Source organism: Prosopis cineraria, unplaced genomic scaffold, assembly GCF_029017545.1.
Source record: "Prosopis cineraria cultivar Desert tree isolate PC_DT_omini unplaced genomic scaffold, ASM2901754v1 PC13, whole genome shotgun sequence".
NCBI classification, from domain to species: Eukaryota; Viridiplantae; Streptophyta; class Magnoliopsida; order Fabales; family Fabaceae; genus Prosopis; species Prosopis cineraria.
Genome location: NW_026555344.1, coordinates 20,758,620 through 20,781,286, shown reverse-complemented (window position 1 = coordinate 20,781,286; position 22,667 = coordinate 20,758,620).

The following is a 22,667-nucleotide window of genomic DNA, read 5'->3' as shown; positions in this document are numbered from 1 at the left end:
AAGTTTCCATCTGCACCCCAATCTTTCCTATATCCCTAGCCTTGACACTTAACCGAAATGCCTCCAAGACGTAGACATGTGCATGAGGTTGAGATGGAAGAGATGAGACGTAGGATACTAGAATTGAAAGCCACTGTGGAATTGCAACAAACTTTGTTAAACAACAACAGAGAAAACTTAGAGAGAGATTCGGGAAGTAGTAGTTCGTCATCTACCGACAACCGCCGCCGCCCACACAACAACAATTCCGCCCTAATGACATCAAGGTTGACATTCCTGAATTCAAGGGAAGGCTCCAGCTAGACGAGTCTGTAGATTGGTTGCAAACTGTTGAACGAGTATTTGAATACAAGGAGATTCCAGATGTGCAGAAAGTCAAGATTGTTGCCCTCAAACTCAAGAAACATGCTTCTATTTGGTGGGAAAACCTTAGACTGAAGTGGGAACGTGAGGGAAAGCACAAGATTAAGACTTGGGAGAAAATGAAACGCTAGCTCACTAGGAAATTTCTGCCAGATCATTACCACCAAGATAATTTTATCCAGCTGCAAAATCTTCGACAGAGATCTTTATCTGTAGAAGAATATACTAGAGAGTTTGAACAACTCATGATGAAGTATGACGTTCAAGAGAAGGAGGAGCAAACAATAGCCCGGTACCTTATAGGCTTAAACACAGATATCAGTCGTTCAGTCCAGCTTCAGCAATATTAGACCTTGGATGATGTCATCCGTCTAGCCATGCATGTTGAGAAGCAGATGCCCAAGAGATCCACTTTCCAGCCTTCATCCTCTAGGGGTTATTTAGAAGGCTGTAAGGTAGAATTTCAGCAGACCAACTCCTCAAGCAAGCCTCAACCTACTGCTATGCACAAACCACCATCAAATGCTGCCAAGGAATCTGGTTCTAAAGCAATCAAATGCTTTAAATGCCAAGGATTTGGCCACATTGCTGCAGACTGTCCTACTCGAAGGGTTGTCACCATTAGGGAAAGATCAAGGTATAAAGCACTTGAAGAAGATGAGGAGGACGCTGAGTTCTATGGCACTGATCTCGTATATGACAAGGAGGTCACACCTGCTAATCAAGGAGAAGCATTGGTGCTTAGACGAAGTCTGCATACAACAATAGTTAAAGAAGAACCTTGGCTACGACGCAACATTTTTCACACTCGTTGCACGACCCAAGGAAAAGTTTGTAATGTCATCATTGACAGTGGAAGCTATGAAAATGTAGTATCTGACTACATGGTGGAGAAATTGAAGTTGCCAACACAAGATCATCCGCAACCTTACAAGCTTCACTGGCTCAACAAAGGGAATGAGGTAAAAGTTTCTAAACAATGCCTTATGACCTTTTCTATTGGGAATCGATATTGTGATAAAGTTTTATGTGATGTTCCCATGGATCCATACCATCTTCTCTTGGGGAGGCCATGGCAATATGACCGACATGCTATATACAACGGGCGAGCGAACACCTATTCTTTTACAAAAGATGGTGTCAAGTTCACACTAGTGCCTTTGCCACCCAGTGAGATTAGCCAATCTTCAAGGGAATCTAGTGTCTCTAAGCCGTTAGTGTCTTTGTTGACTAAGGAGGAATTCAAGGTGTCAAAATTCAAAGCCCAAATGATGAGCTTTATTCTGATGCTTGAGGTGAATGATAAGACGACCAATCTACCTGGAGTCATTTCGCTATAGTCAGAATTTCCAAATGTAATATCTGATGAGATACCACCAGGGTTGCCTCCCATGCGAGACATACAGCACGCCATTGACTTCATTCCAGGAGCAGTCATTCCTAACAAGCCTGCTTACAGAATGAGTCCCTAGGAACATGCTGAAGTCCAACGGCAAGTTGAAGAGTTGTTGAAGAAAGGGTTAGTTCGAGAAAGTATCAGCCCTTGTGCTGTACCTGTTCTTCTAGTACCTAAGAAGGATAGAAGTTGGAGAATGTGCATTGACTGTCGAGCCGTCAACAAGATCACTATTAAGTATCAGTTTTCGATACCTCGGCTTAATAATATGCTGGACCAGTTGCATGGTGCCACTACTTTCTCCAAAATTGACCTTCGTAGTGGGTACTATCAAATTAGAATTCAGCCAGGAGATGAGTGGAAGACCGCTTTTAAGACCAGGGATGGCTTATATGAGTGGAATATGATGCCTTTTGGATTAACAAATGCCCCTAGCACATTTATGCCCCTGATAAATCAGGCATTGAGACCCTTTATTGGTAAATTTATTGTTGTGTACTTTGACGATATTCTTATTTACAGTAAGAATCAAGAGGAGCATTTAGATCACTTGTGGTAAGTTTTGCAAGCCTTGTGTGAACAGAAGCTTTATGCAAATCTCAAGAAGTGCACCTTCCTTACCAGCGAAGTTGTGTTCTTGGGTTACATCATTACTGCAGAAGGTGTTCGTGTGGATCCAAGTAAAGTTGCAGCCATTGACAGCTGGCCAATTCCAAAATCTATCCAGGAGGTTCGAAGCTTCCACGAATTAGCTTCTTTCTACAGGAGGTTCATCCGTAATTTTAGCTCAATTACTGCACCACTTACAGACTGCACCAAAGGAGAGAAGTTTCAGTGGATAGAGCAAGCTTAGAAAAGCTTTGAGGAGCTTAAGAAGAAGTTGACCGAAGCTCCAGTCCTAGCTCTTCCTAATTTTGACCAAGTATTTGAAGTTAGCTGTGATGCTTCTAACACCGACATTAGTGCTATCTTAAGCCAGGAGGGCCATCCCATTGCCTTTTTTAGTGAGAAGCTCAATGATGCCAAGCTCAGATATTCTACCTATGATAAGGAATTCTATGCCATTGTCCGAGCTCTTCAATATTAGAGTCATTATCTCCTAAATAAAGAGTTCATACTTTTTTCAAATCATGAGGCTCTCAAGTATTTGAATTCCTAACAGAAGATCAGCTACAGACATGCTCGTTGGAGTGAACTCTTACAGTCTTATCCATTCCTTATCAAACATAAGGCTGGAACTCTAAACTCCGTAACTGATGCCCTTAGTCGTCGCCATGTGCTACTTACAACACTGCAAACCAAGGTTGTTGGATTTGACCTTATCAAAGAGTTGTATCAGGATGATCCTGATTTTCGAGGAGTGTGGGAAGCAACCGTAAATTAACCTTTCCACCAGTTCTACAGGCATGATGGTTTTTTATTTCGAAGTAAAACCCTCTATATTCTACAGGGTTCCTTGAGAGAAGCCATAATTTGGGAAGCACATGATGATGGATTAGCTAGACATTTTGGACGGGATAAAATAGTTGATCTAGTGAAGGAGAACTTTTACTAGCCTCGACTTGAACGGGATGTCAACAGGCATATACAAAGATGCAGAATTTATCACTTGGCTAAATCCAAGGGTCAGAATACCGGACTATACATGCCTCTGCCAATTCCAGAAGCACCATAGGAAGATATAACTATGGATTTTTGTTCTGGGTTTACCACAGACTTAGAGGCAAAAAGATTCTATCATGGTAGTTGTGGATCATTTCTCAAAAATGGCCCATTTCATCCCATACCAGAAGACCAACGATGCTGTTCAAGTAGCAAACTTGTACTTTAAGGAGATTGTGCATCTTCATGGCATTCCTAAAACTATCACTTCTGACCGTGATGTGAAGTTTCTTAGCCACTTTTGGTGGACACTTTAGAAGAAGATGGGAATTAAGCTCCAATTTAGCAGCGCTAGTCATCCCCAGACAGATGGTCAAACTGAAGCTATAAATAGGATTCTTGGTAATCTTCTTCGCAGTTTTGTGAGGAAGAATTTGAAGTAGTGGGATCTTATTCTTGCTCAAGTTGAGTTTGCTTATAATAACTCTGTCAATCAAGCAACTGGGAAGTGTCCGTTTGAAGTTGTTTATAGCACTCGTCCCCTTAGTCTACTAGACTTGAGCCCTTCACTTGATAAGCAGCAATACAGCTTTGATGCTGACCAAAAGGCTAAGGAAATTAAGAAGTTGCATGAGCAAGTCCACGAGCAAATCTAAAAGCAGAATTTGAGATACAAAGCTCAATGTGACAAGCATCGAAGACAGCAGACTTTTAAGGTAGGAGACTTGGTTTGGATACATCTATGAAAGGAACGATTTCCTAAAGAGCTAAACACCAAGTTGTCCCCAAGAGCTGATGGTCCGTTCAAGATAGTGTAAAGGATCAACAACAATGCTTACAAGGTGGAATTACCTGGTTCTTATGGTGTATCTGCCACCTTCAATATCACTGATTTATCTCCATATGTTGATGAAGATGATGAATTTGACTCGAGGGCAAGTTCTTCCCAACCCGAGGAGGATGAAACGGAAAGAGTAGAAATGAGCTGAAATGGAAGGCACACACATAATGAAGCAGAAACGGGAGACACACATAATGGAGCATAATAAACTCTTTCTAACCTCCCTTTAATTTCTGTAACCCCTGTTTAAATTTGTATGGTTCAGTTTCACGAATTTTAGGACTATAAATAGGACTCTTGTGGCTGTGAAAGAGGCAGAATTGAAAGAATAAGAATTGTTTGTTTTCATTTGGTTTCTGTGCCAGTTTAGATGTTAACCAAGGGTGAAGTGAAAATTAAAGTAGGATTAGAGATTTGAATGATTAATTGGCATTTTGACTTGTTTGTGTGTTGCATGAACAAATATGGGTGATAAGAGTGTGTTTTAGGTCGAAGCAAGTGCGAGTGGTGAGAATGAATCTCATTGTGCCACACGCTGCGGCTTGTGCTGCATACGTTGCGGCACATGGACTAGAAATTCACTTCATAAGTCATGAATTTTAGAAAATTTCAAAGAAGAGAGTTTGAGAAACACACGAAACAAAGAGTGGAGAAGGGCTGAAAAGCTAGGTTAAGTCATTTTAGAGCGATGGAAGGTGATTCAGATCGATAACTTGCTAGGTAAGCTATATATAACTCTTACCTTCTATTCTACATAAATTTCTCTAAAAATGAGTTATAGGGAAATTGAACTAGTGGAATTTGAGGGGTTTGATTCTTGCCCAATAGTAATAAAAAGGTTCTCAAAAGTTAAATTAAAGCTTTGTGACTAGTTTAGAGTTGAACAGTAGAGCTTTGAACCCAAAGGCTCAATTTTAGCCTTTAGAGAGAGAAAGTTAAGGCAAAAATCTGTCTTGAGTAAAATAAGACTAGTTGAGGTGATGAAAAGTAGTAATTGGGTAGTTATGGACTTAGAATGGATAAATGAAAAAGAGTTTACAGATGAATATGGCCCTAAATAGTAAAAATGAGTTTTTGGTCAAAATAGGCCAAATGACTAAAATGTGCCAAATGTGTTCAGATTGGCATATTAGACTCGTGAATAGAGAAAGGAAGCTTGAGAAAAGCTTGAGTGATAATTGAAATCCATAGGTAACCTTTCTTCTGACAGAAGGGTTGAGGTAATCAAATAACTTCATTTACTTGACTGTTTATTGTAACTGTATGTTAGTATGTTATGTAATGTATGAATTAGTTTTGAATTGAGTATGTATTGTGGCATTGAGTGATTGTGTGTGTAAAATGACTTTTGGTCAAAATGAGCATTGACATTGTGTTTTGTAATGTAAAGTGCTATATATATATATGTTATGTATAACAAAAAGTAAATTGTGAAAAGGGAACCTTAAATAGTTTGAGAAAGCATGATCTGAGTGGTAGGAGTTCACCCGTGTATAGGAGATGATAAAGATCATATGGAAAGGTTTCCTTAGTATCTTATTAAGGTGCAATGTTGGAAACAATTTCCTTAATGCCTTGAAAGGTGTTATGTTAGAGAAGATCTCCTGAGTGCCTATTAAGGTACTGTGTTAGAGATGAGAGATTCCTTAGTATTTTTATGATATAAGTAGGAGTCAACGACATCCCGTTATGTGTATTAGGGGAAAACTATAGTTCATATTGTGCATTAGAACATCTTTGGTTAAGTAATTCTACCACCGTAAGTGAGCTCAAGACTAATAAGAGTGTACATTGGTCTGAGATAAGCCTATGGTTTCATGTTAAGGTGATTTGGAGGCTTGGTTAGTAGAGATCATGCTAGTATTTTATGTGATATGATGAAATATCTTGAGATAACACGGAATCCTTTAGGATTGATGAAAAGTAAAAAATGAAATGTGATATGATGTAAATACTACTTTATAAGGTTTTAATGGTATACTATGTTTACTTTCATATTGTTACATGTGATAGTCAATAGGAGTGAGTTATTTTGTTACTAAGATTTTTATCTCACCCCCGTGGTTACATGTTTATAGGACCAGAAAGTGATCAGGGCAAGGGAAGAGAGTTGGGACCGACTTGAGTTGTGAAGCCGTGTACTCTGAGGTTGTATAATGAACTGAAGTGAAAGATTGTATATATAAGTGTATATGTGTTGCCATAGGTTACATGCATGTATTGAATTGAGTTTTTGTGAAATCAAGCCCGAATTATGTGTATATGTGTTGTTTGAGATAAAGGGGCATTGATTTGAATATGTTTGAGTTGAAATCATTATTTCTGTTGGTGAACATAAGCTAAAGGATAAATTATGAGGAAATGAGTAATTTGGAGGCTAACATTATATTGTGATTATAATTGGTGAATCTTAAGCCAAAGGATAAAATTATGATGAAATGAGTAATTTAGGGGCTAAGATTGTATTGTGAATATGATTGTTTATATATGAGTTGAGAAATAGCCGAGTAGGCTAAGTTATGCTGAGAAATAGCATAATATGTTAAATTAGTGAATTGTGGAAATTGATTGTAGAAGGGACAAATTTTGATATATGTATATGATTATGATTAATTGTGGTCAATTAGGTGTGTTAGATCCTTTTGGACTTGGTTCAAGGCCTAGTGTGATCTAATGAGAGAAAGAGATTGAATTGAGCACTTGGGTGCATAAAAATTTTCATAAAAAGTGACTTTTTGCACTCGAATGTCTAAATTTTAATCAAACCGTTAGATCATATCCAAACATATCCCATTAGTTAGTATATGAGCTAAGCTTCGTGTGGGCACTTGAATTACTCTAATTGGATGTCATATGAGAAATTGGCGCATGTCGGAAGTTCATCATTTTTGTTGTTAAAATGATAGCAAAAAACAGACAAGCGTGCTGCAATGCATGGAGACATATACCGCGGCACACGTCACAAATAGGATGAGCGTGTGGCTTTGTGCAACATGCCGTAGTACACTGATCATCCGCCACAGCGCATGTAACAAAATTCAATTTATTTATGTGCTAAATTGCATGTAATTGAGATAGAAATTCTAGTGGTTTATGTCCACTATGTATTTGGAAAGTATATGATTTATTTCTGCTGTGTTTTCTCTGATTGTATTATGATTTAATGGATTTTATAAAGATATGAAGGATATGTTTAATGGTATATTATGCTATGCTTTCATATAATTTCATGTGATAGTTGATAGTAGTGAGTTATTCTATTACTGAAATTATTATCTCACTCCTGTGGATATATTTTTACAGGACTGAGCAGTGAATCTGGCAAGGGAAAAGAGTCTAGACTGACATAGTGGTGCTATAGCTGTGAAAGCTTCGAGTTTGTGTAATGAACTAATTTAATGTAAATTTTTGTATATAAGTTGCCATACAGATTGCATTGCATGGTTAAGTGGTGATTTGTAGAGAATTGTAGTGATTTTATGATTCTTAGTCTATATGTGTGAATATGTGATGAAATGATAAACCAAGGCTAAGATATAGTTGTGTATATGTTGAAATGTGATAGTAGTGAGAATAAAGCAAATTTGTGGTGATTATGTGGTGAAATGGCCAAGTAGGTCAAATTATGTTAAATTGTGAAAAGTTATGAATGTGAAAATGGGCTATTGAATGGCCAATTTGTGATATATAGGTATATATATGTTATAATGTGGTCAATCGTGTGTAATAGGTCCTTTTAGATTTGGTTTAAGGCTTAGTATGCTCAAATGAGACAAAAGGATCGATTTGAGCGTATATGTCCAAATTTCAATTGGACCATTAGATCGTATCCAAACCTGTTTCATTAGTTAGCTTACGCGATAAGCTTCATCTAGGCACTTGAATCACTCTAATGGACATTGTATGTGAAAATGGCACACACTGGAAGTTTGTCATTTGAGCTTTCAAATGACAGTTGCAGAACAGGCATGTGCACTGTGGCGCATGACGTATCAAAGAATAGGGAATATGGCTTTATGCCACATGCTGTGGTGCATGTACTATCTGCCACAGCGCATGGCCCAAAATCCACCCGACTTTTATGGTTTTAATGTACATAATGATGGGTATGGATGCATATGATTTATTTTCACTGTGCATTGCTCGAATGTATTAGGTTTTTTTTGATAATTTTGCAAAACGAGTCTTGGGTCAAAGGTTTTCAAAAAAAATATTTAATTAAGATTTGATTACATTTTGGTATTTGTATTGTGGCGATTAGTTAACACTTCCTAATATCTGGTGGATATTGGGAAAGGTTACACAATTGACTTCATGTATGGTCTACTAAAGAGTCAGGCAGGATATGACTCTATGTGGGTTATTATGGATTGATTGACGAAGTTGGCACACTTCTTGCCATTTAAGATGACTTATGATGTAGAAAAGTATGCAAAGGTATATGTGAGAGAGGTGGTAAGACTGCATGGTGTACCTTAAGACAGTGTTAAATATAGACCCTTAGTTTACTTCAAGCTTCTAGGGAGTGCTGTTGAGGGCAATAGGTACTGAGTTGAGGTTTAGTACCTCGTATCACCCACAAATTAATAGGTAGACCAAACACACAATACAGACTTTAAAGGGCATGCTATGATCATGTACCCTTTAATGGAAAGGCACTTGGGACTGCCATTTACCTTTAGTTGAGTTCACCTACAATAATAGCTTTCACTTGAGTATTTAGATGGCACCGTACAAGGCATTATGCAGAAGAAAGTGTATATTGTCCTTGTGTTGGGTTGAATTGAGTGAGAGAAGTATGATTAGTCCTAATATTATGGATCAGACCACAAAGAAGATAAGAGTTATTAGCAAAAGCATTTTACTGCCTAGAGCCATTAGAAAAGTTATTCTGATAAGTGGTATCGACCATTAGAATTTAAAGTGGGAGACTATGTGTTTTGTAGAGTTTTACTATTGAATAGTGTTGAAAGGTCCATACAATATTTTTCTAAATTGTTACACTTTTTATCTTTCTAAATTGCCTCCTTGAATCTACTTCTTGACCCTCACTTTACTCTAATTTCTTCTCTTTCTTCGACCTAAATTCATCTCTACGATAGTAAGAACCAAGGAGACTAGAAAAAGAGCTAGTGAGGAGATAACAAGGAAAAGGAAATTTACTAAGGCTCTGATCGGTGAAGGAAGTAAATCACCTTCTCAATCATCCAAGAGAATCAAGACTCAAAGAAAATCCAAGGAGCTTGTTTTAACATCAGAGCTTGCTTCAACTAATTAACAAGAAAAAGCACTGATCAGATTTGGCTAAAAATTATCTCAAGATGGCAGCAACGTGCCTCCAAGTTGTAACATCCAAAAACTTCAATTATGGAAAAATTGACTAATTAAGGGATAAATTAGTTAAAAAGGTGATTAATTAATTTAATTATGTTTTGGGTTGCTAATTGGCTTTTTAGGTCATATTTGGCTCTAAATTGAGTTAGGATGGAAGTTGGATCAAGTCGGGTGGCATCAGGGGCAGGAAAAATGACATTTTGCTCATTGCGTTATAAGCCGCTGCTTATGCATTGTGTCCTATGGTGCACAGCACAACATAGATAGAATAAATTTCAAAAATCATTAGAAAAATGTAGTTTTATGGGGGAAAACCTAAAACACGAAGGAAAAAGCTTTGGGCACTGTTAAAGCATTATTTTAGGAGGATTTTAAAGATAAATTGGGCCTTCAAACTATTGAGTAAGTTTCCTACCCTTTCCTCTACCTTTTCATCTCATTTCCCATGGAATTTAGAAGTGGGAGAATTTGCTCTAAATGGATTAAGCTATAGGTCTATGTTTCAAAGATTTAAATTGATTCTAAAGTTTTGATTTCAGTTTCCTAACATTTGATAAGTGGTAATATGAAGCTATTTTATTGTTTGGTGAAAGTTGGATCAAGCCCTAACTTGATCATAGGGTTTTGAAGTGTGATAAGTTGAGATATTAAGTGTTATGTTGTGATAGAGTGAGAGGAAGGCTTAAGGGGATTGTGTGAGCAAATTGTAATCTTAACAAGCCCCTTCATTGAGAATATGAGTGAGAAGTGGGAGAATTGGGATGTTATTGATAGTTAATAGTGTTTGTGTTAATTGAAAATTAATATATAGTACTTGTTTATGTAGACTATGGTGTGTGAAAACTTGTCTTGACATAAAAAGAGATGTAGTACCACGGGTAACCCTTTTAGTAACAAAAGGGTTGATGTAACTAGATAATTTGCATTATTTATTACCTTGTATAAGTTATTCTTAAGTTGTTTTTCTATGATTTGTTATGCATATATATAAATTTTGTAAAAGTTAGCTATTTTACAAAATAAATAGAGTATTGATTTGTGAAATTCCATGTTTTTAAAGTAAGTGGTAAGATTTGTTATATTGTTTTAAAAGTGATTTATGCATGGTCAAGTGGAGATATATAGTAAAATGTGGCATATTAGAGGGTGGGAGGTCACCCTAGTGGAATTAGTGAAGATTAAGTCCATATAGCATTACTGGCACCTCAGGACACCAGGTATAGCTCATATTTCTCCTTAGTGCCTGAAAAAGGGTGTGGTGTTGGAGATTTACTCTTCTTAGTACCTAAAAGGGTGTGGAGTTAGAGAATATGCTCCTTAGCATCCGTAGGATGTGGTGTTGGAGTAACTATACCCCTAATTACTTGTAATAAGGGGAACTTGTAGACTAAAAGTAGTTTAGGACACCTTGGCCAGGTAGTCCTGATATGGATAGTGAGCTTGGGGACCATACATGTAGTTTGGTTTCGTGAAATAGCCTACTGGTTCGGTCAAGAGTACTTGAAGATTGGATGATTAGTGAACATGCATTTGAATTGTGGTAATTGTATATGGTGTGTTTATTATGCTTATTTTAAGGCTTATTTATAACTTGGCATGTTAGTGAATAATGTAGATTATCTAGTTACTGAGATTTTTATCTCACTCCATGATTATCATTTTACAGGTTCTACCTCTGAGACTGAGCAAGGGAAGCAATCGAGCAAGGGCTAGTATACTTGGTACATTATCATTATAAAGCTCAATTTTATTTTGAGTTGTGTTTATAAACTTATATGGATGAAAACATAAGTTGCTAACTAGGAATGCACATCATTTTGATTGGTTGCACTTGTATTATACTATGATATTTTGTATTTTAGCCTAATATTGTATATATGTATATGTGGTGATTTTTATGGTGATAGCCTAAAATACTAATACAAGTGCAAGGAATGTTGTATATACGTGGTGATAATGTATATGTGGTGTATTATGTGGCAAAAGAGCCTAAATAGTGTATATGGTGTTGATTTTGTATTTTGGCCATATTGGGTGAAATTGGCATTAAGTAGCCAAATTTTGTGTTTGGTATATTTTTGTGTCTTTTAATGTTCAATTAGGTGTATTTTGGTCCATTGGACTTAGTTCAAGCCTTAAAATAGGTTAATGGTATAAGTTTTGAGTTTTGGGTACTTGAATGCTTGAAAATTGCTTTAAAAACTGACTTTTGTATCCAAGTGTCTAAAATTATCATACCATGTTGGATCGTAACGAAACTTATACCATTATTTAGTTTATTGAATAAGCTTTACGTGGGCGCTTGAATCACTCTAATTAGACATCGGATACAAAAAAATGGCGCATGTTTGAAGTTCGTCCTAAAAAGCTATCATGCTGTCATGGACACGTGTGCCGCAGCGCATTGCGTGCAAGCGGCGGTGCACAATACAACAACCAAATTTGCCTCCACATGCCGCAACATATAGACCACGAGCCACGGCACATGCAATAAAATAATAAAAAATGACATTTTTGGCCCTATTTTCAAGTGTTTTACTTCCTAAAACTTTTTCATGCTTCCAATACTTTCATAAATCATTAAGTTTAAGCTCAAATTACAAATTTAAAAGGTTCTTATGGGATCCTAAATATTCCACAATTATTTTTAAAAGGTTATTAGTTTTAATCCTTTATATATATATAATATGAGCTTAGGAGCAATCCTTGCTCCTAATTATGATTGTTTGTTGTGATTGTGTGTTGAGTTTTGGTAATGTTAAGGCGGACATTAGACAAGTGAAGTTTCAAAGGCAAGTATTTGAGAAGGAAAGCTTCTAAGCTCTGAGCATTAGACTAAACTCAACCAACACTTTTCCTCTACTGTGGTGGCTACTAGTCACCACACCAAATATGATTCCTTTATTAAAGCTCATAACTTTAATATGAATGAATATTTGAGTGACTATAGAGGCTTGTTGGAGCTTGATCTCTATTATTCAGTTGATGTGGTAAAGGCCTTCAATGCTAACTTCGAATGGGACAAATACAAGAAGAACTACAAGGCCAATGTTTGAGGTTGTCCTATGTACTTTACTCCAAAAAGCTTGGGACACATACTTAGTCTTAAAGCAAGGAGTTTGGAGCTATAAGAGTTTAATCATGCAAATTAGAGGAATGCTCCTAGACTTCACTTGAATGAAGAGAAATACAAGGCTATCATGATGATAGAAGATGTGCTAAAAGAAGCCTTAAAGCCTAGATTCATCTTCAAACTAACTTCATTCCCATTCAACTACTGGATGCTAGCATATGTTGTAGCAAGATTCCTAGTTAATAAAAGGACTGCTTTTAACACATGTACTAAATTTGAGACTGAGTTTCTAACAAGGCTGATCAAGAAGTAGAAGATTAGCATGTGTCACTACATATTGACCAAGATGCTGCATGCCTCTAAGGTTAACACTAAGAGGAAGAAGGGACAGAAGAAGGACAGAAATTGTTATTATTTCTGCTATCTTAAAAAGATTTCGTGTCAAATGCTCTAAAGGTGCAATGCTAGAGCCAGAAGAATTCAATGATACTACTCTCTACAAGATGAAATTTAAGCCGAAAGGGAATAATTTTGTTCCAAAAGAAGAAGAAGAGCTCGCTAATCCTATTGTAGTAAGGAAGAAAAGTAAATTACCAAAGATAGCCTTTACTGGAACATCTGAAGCTACTGGAGCTTCTTCATCTCAACTATTTCCTCATATGCCCACTTTACCTGACATGTCCAATACCTTCCTCTATAAAATTCTAAATAGAATTGAAGGCAAGCTCAAACAAGCCATGGTGCATCTTAAAAATGACATCAAAGGCCTTGGTGACATGATGCTATACTTAAATGGCAAGTTAGATGGAATCATGGATCACCTTGATATTTCTAAGGCATAAGGAAGGATTGTCAGACAAGAAGATGAGGCTGGTCTTTCAAGGTTTAGAGAAGGTTCGGTTTACATAGTTGACTTATCCTCAACCTTTAAAACCCATTTTGACCCAATTCACTCTCTATTCCATATGCCCTTATAGTTGATCCTTTCTCTCAAGAGTAAGAAAATCTTCTTTCTTAAAGGGAACAAGGGTTCTCCATCCACCTTCACCTAAAAAATTAGCCTGTGGACTTAGCTCAACCCATGAACTCCCGGCCTAAATATCAAAGCCATCAAGGCACCTTAAAGTCTATTCATACCTTTGATAGCATGCCTTTCCCTCATATTCCCTCTCTACCAAAATCTTCAGACATAGCTAAAACTATAAACATAGCCAAAACTACAGAAACCCTATCTTTTGAGGAGCTCTTTAAAGACATAAATGATATGAGCTTACTAAACTCATTAGTAAACTCACTTAAAATGTTGCAGAGCTTGTCACACCCTTATCCATGCTAATGCCTATGACTTCACCTACCATCTCTTTTGCTCAATCTATAACTAAAACATTTTAGAGAAAGAAATTTATCCCCAAACACAGACAAAACAAACCTTCCCTTTGATAAACTGTTAAGGAACCCATTATTAAAGAACATAAGGAATCAAGGGCCTGAAGATTAGCCTTAGCAACATTAAGCATCTTTACCTCCTAAAGGATAAGTTAAAGATGCTAATCAAGGATCACCTCTACCCTCTCCTTGAGCTACTGATGGCTCAGTTTAAGTATTAAATCCCACCTATGGATTCAAATGATTCTTTAACATGGTTAATGGTTTTGTTAACTCCTACCTTCAACCTAGAATCTCTATCTGATAGAGAAATTCTAAAAGCCTATCTGAGATATCATGTTTCATCTCTCTTGGAAAGGCTTACATCTTTTTGATGATGCCAAAGGGGAGAAGATATGTAGTGAGATAGGCTAGGTAGGGGGAGCTATATAAATTAGCCTTATAAGAAGAAATCTTTTTGTATGGCACTTTTTCTTTTTCATTGATAATTTGTTATGACTTGTAATATGTTTATTATCAATGAAATATTCATGTTTGTTATTTATGTGTTCAATCTCTTTATTTCAAGTTGAATAATTCTGTACTTTCATCTTTTAATTATCCCATATCAGTTTAAAGGGGAGCTTTATATTAAACAGAACTAAGAACCTTGATGTTAAAGTTTTGTCATCATAGAAAAGGGGGAGATTGTTGGATTATGTGTTTTGAGGATTACAAAACCAAAAGAAGAGGTAATTGTTATGTGTGTAAATATAAAGAATCATAGATGAAGACAAAACCTTAAGAGCATGAAGAATCAAGAGAAGATGAAGAAGTTTAGGATAAGTTATTTGAATTCTCTTAGATTCAATGTGAAAAATTTGAGAGCTTAATCACTTTTCATATTTATTAAGTGAATATATCATATGTCTCATTTGTATACATTAAGACTCATATAAGTGTATTAAAGCTTATAAATAATGGCTTTCTTGCGTGTTGAATTCATAGAAGTTGTTTGCAGTGTGAGAAGCAGAATTATGCATGATTCTTCAAGTTACTTATGAGTTTCTGCATGTTAGGCACACTGATTACTAGATCATACAAGTATGAAGAAGTGATTCATGCGTGATTAAGCACTTGTGTTATGTGATGCCTTAAGCTTTGTTTCTGCAAACAAAATCATGCATGATAGTCATTGTTGTCCATGCAAGTCTTCATTACTATGTTCAAAGTGCATAACCATGTGTGAGACTAATACTAGCTATGTGTCATTTGTCATTCATTGCACAATCACATTTTTCTTTGTTGAGTCATCTTAGGCCATGCTAAAATTGTTCACATGTATGATCATTGATTCACAAATCTATATCTCTTGATCATGCAAAATCTTACTTGAGTTTTGTGTAGTTCCACATGTGAAAATACACTAGATGAGTTTATGTACTAGTGCTTGCAATTTCATGCGTGATAGCTTTTTGATTCCACATGAGTTTTGACCACACAAATTTTCTTTGGCATTTTGCCAGCCATTTCACATAAGAGAGAGAAGAGGTTCCATACATAATTTGTCACATAAAACTAACGATAGTTTTTTTTTTGCAAAACCCTAGGTGAGAGCTGTTAGTATACTTGTGAGTTTTAGCACTCTGATATGCGAGTATATTCATAAGTGCTAAACCACAGGAGAGAGTAATGAGGCACCATGCGAGTTCTAGCACACAGAACTAAATGCTTATTCATAAGTGCTAAACAATAAGAGAGAGCAATGAGGTACCACACAAGTTTAGGCATACAAAATTGGATGCTCATTCAGAAGTGTAAAACCACGCATGAGATGTATGTGATTCATGCATGACTTATCACACAAACATATCTGGAACAATCCTAGTGCAAATTCATGTGTGATGATACCAGTCACTCACAAGAAAATGTACCAACGGATATAATTACTATTCCAATAGTCTATCAATTACCAAAACTATATATGTAATTTATTTTGAGCTAAAAGAGAACTAATGATTTATGAGCAAATAAATCATTATTTGTACATTTAAAAAGCTTTCAAATTGTGCTTTTACATTTTACATTCATTCATTATTCTTGAAAAGAATTGTGAAAGGTCTTAAAAGTTTATAAGCTTTCAATTGCAACTTCATCTACTCTTTAAGAGAGTTTTCTGCTAAAGCTTATTTCTTTTAACAAAATTCTTGAAAATGTATTTTTCAAGTTGTTGTAATAACTTGCTAGATTGTAGTAAAGTTTGTTGAGTAAATCAAAAGAAGTCAAGTTTTGACAATTGTACTATGGTGACAAACACCCATTGAAGCTTATGAACGTAGTTGAAAATCTCAAGTGTGATCTAAAGAACTAGACATAGGCCAAGTTTTAGGCTAAACCAGTATAATCTTGTGTGTCTCATCTTCTTCCTTCACACTTAAGTTGTTCACTCTTTTTAAATTTTGAAAAGTTTTTAAGTGACACCCCATTTACCCCTATCTTGGGTACCAGCCTATCCTAATTAACAAGAAAGTCCTAATGATCAAGAGCAAAGAGTTTAACTCTGCCATGATGGACCTAGGAGACTACCCATAAGCAAAAAGGATTACCTAGCCTGAGTAGTGGTATGGTGAGCCTTGTTTCATGTGATTGGAAGTCTTAGTCCGATTGTAGAGATTAGTCCACTAAGTGGAATTGGAAATGCATGAGCATAAGCATGATGAAATTGATGAGAATGAATTCTTGTATTTGCATAAAATATTGCTTTAGTTGAAACACATTCTACTTTATTTCTTGTTTATGATTTTTCTTACTAACTAGTAATTAGGGTTACCTCTAAGTTACTAGGATGAATGCCTCACTTTGTTACTTTCAAACTCAGGTGAAGAAAGCACGAGAAGGCTAGGAAAGGAAGCGAGAAAAGATTAGCTTCATTTGGTAGTGGTATAAGTACTATTTAGTGAAATGAATGTATAATATGTTGTTAAAGTTTGAATTGTCAACTAGCATGCATAAGTAAATGTGTATGTGAATTATGTTGTGAAAACTTACTTATATATATATATATGATATTGCATCTTATTAAGGGTACCCTAGTAATGGTATGTAGGTAGGCTTAAATGCTAACCAAGCAAGTATATGTTATTATGTATCTTGTTCTACCTATGTATATATGTTGAATGTGAAATTGATTGTGAATTGTGTATATGTGAGAACTTGACACAAATGGTGAGGCTGAGCCCCATTTGGAAGAATCAACTACATTTGTGATTCCTGACCATATATGGTAAGGTAGAGCCCCATATGTAAGAGCCAGAGGGTTGGAAGTGGAACAAGTCTATATGTGTACATGAGTTTATTGATTGTGCCTCATATAAGTCCACAAGTGTGTAATGTGTCACTGAGAGGTCAATTTGAGTAAATAATATGGTATGTATGATTAGAAGTGTCAAGTTGGAATTAGTATCTTGGGCCAAGAGTTAGTTGGAAACATGATGAGACTATGGAAACATGTGTATTGTAGTGAATTTATGGTATTTATGGCTAAGAACACATTATTACATTTAATAATGAAAGGTTCATATTTGTGAAAATAGGCTGTTGAATGGCTAAATTTTAATTTGAATGTGTATATGGTATAAACTATGTTCAATCATATGTATAAGGTCCTTTTGGACTTAATTCAAGGCCTAAAATGGTCAAATAAGATAATAGGAGCAAATTGAGTGCTTAAGTGCACCTAAATCTTTGAAAAGGTAACTTTTTATACCTGGGTGTCTGAATTTTATTTAGACCATTAGATCGTGTCCAAACTTATATCATTAGCTAGCTTATGAAATAATCTTCGCATGGGCGCTTGAATTACTCCAATCAGATGTCATTTATGGAAATAGCACACACCAAAAACTTACCCTGCGAACTACCATATAATAGTAGAAAATACTATCATGTGCGTCACGGTGCATGGCATGAAGGGTGAGAGCTTATAGCTCTGTTCCACATATTGTGACACATGTAGTACACGCCGTAATGCATCCCCTATTTCCAAACTTTGTTTCCTTATTTTAAAAGCAAGTATTGGTTGTAATGAATGAAAGCATTACCTTTCTGCTGTATAATTGTCGTCATGGAATGATTTTAATTAATTTTACATGATTTGCAAAACAAGTCTTAGGTCCCAAGCTTTTCAAACAAGATTGTTAATACAGTTTGGTTTGTGAACATGGTGATTAGGTCAATCCCTCCTAATGTTAGGTGGATATTGGGAGAGCTTACATAGATCATATAAGATCACAAGATGAAACAGGCTTGAAATTACTTAAAACTCATTTAAGCAAAATGTGTTCAAAAAACTAAGTGACAAATCATGCGTGGATACTATCTCATTTAGGCATGGAATGACACTTCTCAATATGCAAAGGAACATAAGGTGACAATTCAAGCGAGCAACCACAAAGGGCACCTTGCGTGAATTGAAGCACATAGCTTCATCAAGGCATCACACAAACACAATGACAAATCACGTGTGGATCACCACTGATTCAGGTGTGAAACTTCAGCCAGTGTGGTGATAGAACACATTTGTTACCTGCTTTTATTTGTCAATTAGGACCCTTTTATTAATGTTTTATTATCTCAAAGTGCACTCATTGTATTAGATTTGGAGAATTGCCTAAGTTTCTAAGTTCAATGCACTGGAGGTATTTTGGTCTAAAAATGAACTTTTAAGAAAATGTACAAGAAAAATTGATACAGTGTATTTTATATCTAGTTGATGAGTGGTAAAATTATATTTTTAAAATTTATTTTAGTTTGGGAGTAATTAAATAAAAGTCAACACTTTCTAAAGTATCTTAGTTTGACCTAGTTTTTGGGTTTACTTTTATGTGAAAATTCTTATATAATTTTGTGCAATCTAGAACTTGATTAATTTAATAAATTTTTTTATTCTAATTATAAATTTAATTCTGGACATTAATTACATTTTATTATATCACATGCTATTTAATTGAATTATGTGATTTATATGACATAGGTGGCATGTGACTTGTGCATCAATTAGGCAATTGAGGTCAACACTCCTTGAGGTGAATGGCTGAGAATTTGCACATGAATTATGATTATTTTGAGGGATTAAATTAGCTTAAATGATGTGGATGACACATGAGAAATTAGGCACACATTGAAATCATCCACTAACTAATAAGAGAGTGCCACCTTGCAAGTATGACAAGGCTTCCATTTCCATTTTAATTTATTTTCCTATTTTTTAATTAAACTTTAGCTGATGCCAAAACAAAACATTCAGTGAAGGAATCAAATTCAATCATTGTCTCATCCAATCTTCCACAATTTCTCTCTTGTTCTTGGTTTTTTCATTTTCTCCATTTTTTCTCTCTACACTCCAGCATGTCCAGCCACCTTTTCTTCCACTTTTCACCATTAAATTCACTCAATTCTTCCACCATTCTTCTCCTCTCTCAAGGCCAACCCTACCCCAAACACTTGGAAGAAGATTTGAGCTCTATTTATCAAGACTATGGAGTAACCTACTCGGCCACTTAGTGTTCTTGGTGGAAGCAAGATTTTCTTTATGTTTTCTAGTAGAATCTTCATGGAATCCTTAGGGAGAGTTGATGGAAGAGAAATCTTGAAGTCTTCATTTGGCTAAGCTCAACTATTTCTTCATCTTATTTCAATTCCATTAGAATATTATGACTATTATTGATTGTGGTTCAATTCGACTTTAGTTTCATGGTTGTTTGCAATTTGTAATGTTAAAACTAGATTGTTTAGTTGAATTTCATGCTCTTGTTGCTACTGTAATTTCGTCCACTCTATGAATTTGCATGGTAATATGTAATTTCAATAGGTAAATGTCTTATATTAGCCTAGCATGTAATTGTATGGTGAATACTTGATGAGTTGCTTGAGTTTTCATAATTTTAAGCTTAGGCACAGATTTGGGCAATGGTAATTGGGAATGAATTTTAACTAAACACTTAGTTAATTTTAGAGCTAGGCTAGTAAGGTTATCTAGGGAGCTTATAATAGCACTTAGGGAATTGAATTAATGAAGCTAAGGTACTTGAGATATTTGTCTTAGGTAAACTCAATTTTTTCAGCTAAGAAAGAGGAATTAAGTGAGCTATCATGTTTGATTAAGAATTAGATTCTTCCATTAGCAACACCCTAAGGTTCCTACTTAAATTGGGAAGCCACTTCTTTTATAATTAGGTTTAGTTTGCTAGTTTAGTTCACTAGATAATTAGGTTAGCAATTAGTTAATCAACTTTAAACTTTAGGTGATTTATTCCACTAGATAACTTTAAATTAGACTTAAAACCATTCCTTGGGAGATGATCAAGGTTAGCCCTATATTTAATTAGGGTTAGCTTTAGTTTAGTTTTGAAGGCAAGCGACAATCCCTATCATGTGGCAATCACATGTGGGACCATATTAATCATGCGTGAAACGTCATGCAATAAAAAGCTCAACTTGTATGATACAATTTAAGCTAGAATGACATAACACCAAGCCTAAATTGACTAAGACAAGTCCCAAGATGCACAAATAAAACTTATGAGCTTAAGATAATGCATTCATTTTAATGTTGATAATATGTGATTAGGCTCTCATAGTTTTCACATTGAATCTAAGAGAAATAAAGAACTATTCTATAAATCTTCTTCTTCTCTTAATTCTTCATGCTCTTAAGGTATTATCTTCATCCATGAATCTTTATGTATCTACACATAAGACACACCTCTTCTCTTAGTTTTGTAATCTTCAAAGCATATGATCTAACATAGTAAAGAATTCAAGGTCTTCACACTTAATAGGTAATTTTGGCTTCATGATTGCCTTAATAGAATGAGGCAATTGTACTCTAGTATTAAGAATGAACTTCCTCTTATTAGTGCAACAATCTTTAAGGAACTTAGCATATTAAGGAAATTATTCACAATATCCAACAAGGTACATTTACTTGAATTTTAGCAAAGAAGTCTATTACCTCCTTATCATGCACATTCTTAGAATTTAAAGGCCAAGGCACCCGAACTTGAGGATATGGAGGCTTCCTCATTATCTCCTTTCTTTGTACCTCATGTTGAACATTTTCTTCCCCTTTTTGAGTGCTGACTGAATGGTCTTTAGCATAGATAATGGTGTTGGAATTATTTTAACACCTTCTACTAGCTTATCTTGGCCATTTTGGGCATTGGATACATATAGACTTGCTTCACATCATCATCACTATCATCACAGCCATCTTTACTTATATTGGAGCAAGATAGATCATCAATAATCACACTTTTACCATGCTTTTCAAATTTTCCAGCATCAACAACATTATTGAAAACAACATCACCACCATCATTACTAACCCTTTTACCCTTTTAAGTTCAATTCAATTTATGGGGCTTTGAGATTAACCATGGTATTCCTAGGGAGTGAAGGGGATTGGGCATTCAAAGAAGTAACTTGGTTAGTAGAAGAACTAACATTATGAAGAGCATTCATCCATCTTATAAACCTAATAGAGGTGGCAATATTAAACTCTTATTGTTGTGCAAATTGTGCTTTAAACTTGTTGGAATTTCTCATTGAAATTATGCTTATCATTCTTCGTCTCATTAATAATAAGATCCAATTAGAATTAGTAGACAATTGAGAAGAAGAAGATTGACCATCAATTAGCATAAGTTGCCTATTCATGTTTAGAGGGTTAGAAATACTACCTTTACCTTGATAGCATAAAGAATACTGAAATCATAAGCTCTTAGTAGACTAATACACATTCATTAACCTAAGCGCATCCCTAATGGTAGAATCACCTAACCAAAGGTATTCCATTCCACTTTCAAATTGCAGTTTCCCCCTATCACACATAATGATCAAGGTGTCGTTACTCTCAACACCTCATCACATAAATTCTAAAGAGCTTTGATCTCTAACATTGCATCCCATATAGGCACTAAAGAGATAATCTCTAATACTGCACCTCAATAGGCATTAAACAGATGAAATTCTCTAACACCACACCTTATTGGGCACTAAACAGAATATGCCATATGGGTTTTCACTACTTCCCCCTACGGATGAACTCCAACTTTCTATGATCATGCTTTTATACCAGTCACTTATTTATATTCCAAACCATATACATATAGTATATAATTGTACATTTTTACCAAATTTATTTAATTGAAACCCTTTTCATGCAATAACACACTGTCCCAAAACATGCATAATTTAAAATAACTTCATGCAATAGTTATAATACTCTCAAATAGTTACATTAGATAGTCAAATAGAGTAAGTTATTCAATTACCTTAACCCTTCTATCACAAGAAAGTTTACCCATAGATTTCTCAACAAACAAAGCTTCCTTACATGCTTCCTTCTCAACTTACATGCATAACATGCCAATTTACACACAACTAGTACTATTAGTCAATTAATCAAATTGACCAAAGTACTAATTATCACTAAAAAACATCACATTTAGCTATTCTTTTCCTTTCACTCGATCAATTTAGTTTCACTACATTCCAATCACCTCTTCCCATCACATTTATTGATCACATCACATTTCTACACTCATTTCACACCCCTCTTTCACTTTCTTATTTAGGGTTAATTTAAGCTTACAGCTTCAAATTTTTATCATTTAAATAAACTAGTCACAAAG